The sequence below is a fragment of the Morone saxatilis genome, unplaced genomic scaffold, assembly GCF_004916995.1.
Source record: "Morone saxatilis isolate NCDOM2014 unplaced genomic scaffold, NCSU_SB_2.0 Contig10, whole genome shotgun sequence".
Lineage (NCBI taxonomy): Eukaryota > Metazoa > Chordata > Actinopteri > Moronidae > Morone > Morone saxatilis.
In genome coordinates, this window is record NW_023339652.1 from 3,291,435 (window position 1) to 3,297,498 (window position 6,064).

A 6,064-nucleotide genomic window follows, 5' to 3' on the forward strand; every position below is an offset into this window, starting at 1 on the left:
CAGTCGCCTCAGAAGATAGAGCCTACTCTTCATATTAGCTAATATGAAATAAGATACTTTTATATATCAAATTATATTAATAAAGTCATTGCCTCTATAACAGTATAAATTGAGCCTTGTGTTTGTGCTTAATAAACTGAAATCTGGCTCGTTGTTTATCTGATCCAGAACTTCTTATGTGAGCACTCACCAACCCAGAAAAGAGGTCTTGAGAACTTTATTGAATTCTGAAAGAAATACAAACCTTCACCATTACAATTATAGCACACAGTTATTTCAACGATTAGCAGTGGCCTCTGATGATATAAAAGCTCTGCAGCATTCGCTGTAATTAATAGCATCACCACGTGGCAGGAAAGCTTATGATCAATGAAAGCTGTAATCACCAGTATCACTGTAACAGCCTGAGTCAATAGACTCAAGCTCAGGAAAATTACACATGTGATCGAGAGTCTGAAGATGTAGGATATTGAACATCTCTGTTGTATGTTTGCAGCTTTCAGTGGTTTCATTGCAGTGTTCTGTTTATACATTGGTGAAAGACCCTTTGGAGTGTTTATGTTATCTATAGAATAAACTGAAGGTTAAATATCATATCACATGATGAACATGATCATATAGGTATTAATAACTATTGAAGAAGATGAATGAAGTGTATTTGTTGTGTCACACTGCCCTCTTTAGGATGTACAGTATGTATGGTGGAAGTGACAGAAGGTGGAAAAAAGAAGAGAGCAACATCACAGATGACACCACAGAGGGGCAGTATCTACCTGCTGTTAAATATTAAGAGTCTATTTCTCATTGAGTTAATATAATGCTTTCAGCAAAATGTATGTTATTTGATGTTTTGGTGCAAAAACATTTGTCTTTCTCCTGTCTTTCTTTACCCTGTAGACCCAGAAATAATATGATCTACACAAAACTGTGCATGACTCTATTGTAAATGCAATGTACACATCGGGTTAGTTTGTATAGAGGCATCTTCATGTTGTCTCTCATCTGTAAGAACGACCAATTTTATTTTACCTGGAAATACATATATTAGTTATCACTTTGAACCAAGACTAAATGTGACACTTAAACAAATAAAGTCATATACCATATAATAGTAGGTTAAAGGCCTAAGAATGAATGGTAAATGGACTGTACTTGTAGAACGCCTTTCTAGTTTTCTGACCATAAACTCAAGATTAGTAATAAAAGAGAATGAGACACTTCCAACATTTAACACTTATCAGCAGCTTAAAGCACAATAAAGGCACACAGCATGGCTGAGTTTAAAGAAAGAATGACGTGATCAATGGCAGTTACACTTGTGGAGTGAAAATGGTTTAGAGGACTGAGGTACAAACTTCTGTAGTCAGATTCCTGATGGATGTATAATTAATTGGTGGAAACTGTGCAACTGTATCGACCAGGTGTCCCTACATAATTAGAAAGCTTATTTTAAGAAGGAATTGAAAATGAAGTATAAATGAAGCCATTTTTATTAATGAGGCCCTTAGGCTGTTAGATTGCAGTGCTACATGGAGAATACAGATGAATCAGAATTATCTATCCCTCCGTCTACTGTCTATTTCTTCTCATCCCTATTCAGGGTCATGTTCCAGATTGTGAACTATATGTATGTGTATCTTATGTTACACACAATACAGATTGTAATCAAATGTACCGAAAGACCAATTTTCTAACATATCAGAAAATGATCAGAAAAATGTCATGAAAGTTTCTAAAAAATCTGGAATTTCTTTCTTGATTGTATTTATACATTGTGTTGCTCAGTCATGTTAGCTTTTGTTCATTTTCACTTTATATGAATGTGTACCTTTTTTTAAGACTAAATGTGCCATATTGTGTCTGCATGACGAGCTGCAGCATGCAACAGAGAAAAAGTTATACTGAATTGGTTTAAAATGGAATAGAATTAATTGGCCAACAGAACTTTCAAAAAGCGCTTTTGCTTTTGCTGCTTATAGTATTCATGTATTCATTGCAGGGTTTACATTCAGTCCTTGGTACCATAGCAAATTAAATTATGACCAAGTAATATTTTCGAAGGGAGTTTTTCAGCATCATTAGGAATCCATCAGATGACCTGTGTTGTATTTTCTTGATAGCATCCTGCACATGCTGTTAAAAACAGGATGGAACAGGTAAACAGGATGTATTTACCGTTAACCTGCTATATTGTTATACAGCTCTCCATCATATGAAGTGGTGAAAAATCACGACTGTGAACATGGGTATCATAGAACATTGTCTGCTGATCAGGGGCAACTTCCTTCCTTAAATTTGATTTTTAGATTATTTTTCTTAACTATATATGTTTTTAAGGTCTCCCTGACGGCACCAATTGGATAGTCTCATTTGGAGAGGAGCTGCAGCTTCACTGTATATTTGCAAAGGACACATCTTTATTGGACATGGCCTTTGCTAGATGATGCCCCTGAACTGCGATGAAGCCACTGACATTTTCAAAAAACCTGCATTTATTACATCAGATGTACATGTTGATCTGCATCTTGTGTCCCCCTGCGAGACTCCATTCCTCCACATGATGCCAGTGTTGCGCTGCTGTACACTTCACTCTGTTCAGTCTGCTTCCTCTCCACACCCTCTAACAACCAGCATAGACTTACACAAGTGATACAAGTCAACTAATGTAAGAGATCTGGATAGAATTATTGATGAAAGTATCTGCATTAGTAACACAAAGCTAAAGAGCATCAAGCAGTTTACAGATAAAACCATCATTTGGTCCATCACTGAAAATGGATATGAATGACTTTCTTTCCACCTTTATGAATAAGCCACGTGTGTACACTTCTGTGTCCATTTCCACGGTGCTGATGTATGTGACTGTGTTCATATTGTGGATGAGTCTGGTAGCTCTTCCATCTTTCAGCCCGTCAGTCCATCTCCCCCCATGCTGATGCATTATTGGTCCACTCTGCAGGGCCCAGGAAGCACTGGGAGATAAGAAAAAAGGCCAGGCTCTGCGATCCCTCAGATAGCACCTAATCACATTCATTACATCAATTAGGGCAGGCCAACACAACACCGGGCCGAGAGTCAAACCTCCATCTCATGCTGATCGATGCTGAACACAGAGCACATCCTCTAGTCTTCAACCTCCACCTTGTAGACCACCATACAGTACTTACACTCACCTGCCAAACTGGTCCTCCACTGGGAGCTCACCACTGGTATGGTGTTTATAACCAGTTGCTGTTAGGAGGATTCATTCTAAATGAGTTTTTGAAAGGTGGTACCAATATTTGTTGGACTGAGGATGCCAATTGCCAACTTCTGAGTGAATCCCCCCCAAAAAACAAGAATTCAAATGGTTAGATGCTATTCTGTTTTGTGTTGAAACATGCATGGAACTACAACCCATGTATGTGATGATTTGCAGTTGAAAATATGTCTAGATATGTAGTTTGAAACCAGGCTAAATGATGTGAAAGTGTACACATGTACACATGTGGGTCATATATTACTTTATTTTTAATACGTGACTAAAGTTCAGTGAATAATCTGTTAAAATATAGTAACGGAAACAGCAAATATGTATGTGTATAATAATATATAGATGTCTCAAAACACATTTGAGACATTTTATCTTAATCTAGTAGGTGAATGCTTCCCATGGTCAGACAATTTAGAATTGATCAATAATACAATGAAAATGTAATACAAAAAGTTGAAGCATATCTATAAAATCACATACAGTCTATAAACACAATCCCGGTATATTGGGAAACGAATCTATTCAACAGTAGACCTGTGGCATACTTTAAATGGTAAGGATATTAAGTGGTTTAAAGCAGGAATTGAATGCACATCCTGAAATCCCCTGTGTGTAACTCAATCCATATAATGATTACCAAAGTAGAATCTTTAAGAAGGCAAAATTTGGTATCATATTTTAAGTCCATGCAGCAGTTAAGCCCTGCACAGTGGTTCTTGAATGATAAATATAAAATTATAATCTGAGCTGGTTGGTCATTAGATGTAATTTCAACAGAAGCTTCGCCACAACGACGAACCACAGAGCTGCTTTTTCTTTCTGCTGATAGATAACAGACGCTATGCAAGGCATTCACACTCAGTGGTTGACATAGAGAACCCCGACTCCAGGTAGAAAATAAAGAGAAAAAGGACGATTTCTCCACATCTGTGAGTTTTACCGGTTCAATAATCTTCACTGTGGAATCCTCTTTAGAAGAACCAACCTGAAACCAAAATCCTGAAAATTTTTCATTTGCTCCTTCTACTTTGAACTAAAGCTCCCTCTGTCGAGTCCTGATGAAATTAAAGTTGCACTTTTAAACAATGTACAATGTTATAATAAAATGTTGATAGTAAAACATTGCTTTATTAACAGTAACAGCTGAGATCTGGATCACTGTTAGGACCAGTGTGTAGGATTTAGTGGCATCTAGCAGTGAAGTTGCAAATTGCAACCAACTAAATACCACTCAGCTTTTAAGTGAGTAGGAGAAACTAGAGTGGCCTTGAGACTCGTAAATAATGCGAAAGACCCTATGTAGAGCCAGTGTTTGGTGTGTTCTGAGCTACTGTAGAAACATTGCAGTTAAACATGCTGGACCCCATAGAATAGCTCTTTTTGTGGTACCAAAAACACAATTTCACAAGATTCCTATTTTCAGGTGATTACACACTAATGAAATCATACCTTTGAATATTATATTTCATTTCTGCCAAGAGATCCTCCTGAATGTTACACACTGGACCTTTAAGTTCTTTTTCAAGTGCTTAGGCATGCTACATATAATAAAATTCTGCATTGACTGGAAATACACATGTTGAAGGAGGACGTGCAAAAACCCCACGCATTAGTGCAGACAGAGAGGGTCACACAAAGTTTGAGCTGATGACACATGTACAATTTCAAAAGGTGAAAGCCACATGGTCACATCATGTAGCATGCACTGCGCTTCCTGCAGGTGTTACGTGTGGATGAGGAGCATGTGACATGCTGAGGTATGGTGTTAATGTGTGGAATGTTGCCCCAAGCATTCACAGCATCAGACGTCTGATCACAGGAGTGATGGACAGGTATGCAGCAAAAATCTGTTTGAAAACTAAATGACTTGTGACCATCAGCCTCACTTGTGCAATACATTTATGCACACATGTCATCAGTGACCTCCTGACTGAGTTAGCTTCCTCCAGTTGCCTTCTTCCCCCGGCGACAGAAAACCTGGTGACACCAGGATGAGCGACAGGCGAAGAAGAGGAGAAATGGCGCCGAAAACTGGAGGGAGATAAAATGGATAGATAAGGTCGGGGCATCTGAGAAAAAAAAAATGGGAGAGTGGATAGATTGCGACAGAAGAGAGAGAGAGAGAAAGAAGAAAGGGGGTGGGTGAGAAGAGTGATGCTATTGATACACTGAAGCTGCAGAAAGAGGAGAGGAAGGTGCACTCCATTTTTTCCCTCAAAGTGCTATCGGAAGACATACATTACAATGACAGCACTGTGACCACGCCAACCGCATAAAAAACACACCGCCTTTATTTCATCTCCCACAGATAGTTATTAATAAAAACCAGGACATGGACACACACACTCGCAGAGACAGAGAGGAAAAATAGATGAGAAAGAGCGATGGAGACTCGAAAAGGAGAGACGAAGGAGGGAGATCATGTTGTGAGGAGGCTTGTCCGCTTGACAACATGAAGTCAAGAGCAATGGGACTCACACCTCGATTTGTCAGTGTGATGAAATAAACTACCGGCCACAATCCCATACTCCACACTCTCCACTGACGTGACATCTAAAGCATCTCTTCCCTCCCTTCCCCTTCCAAGTATTCATGTATGCCCTTATTTCTCTTCTTACTTCCCTCACAGACTCTCTCAGCCTTTCTCTCTCTGAGTCTCGCTGTTATCAGTATCTGACACACAGTGAATCAGGGAGTATCTAGCGGCCCGCTATCAGACCTCTCTTCATCTCCCACTGCCCCTCTGTGCTCAGGCCTATCAATCAGAGAGCCACTGCCAGGACAGATGCCACCGACGCAACTGCAACCACT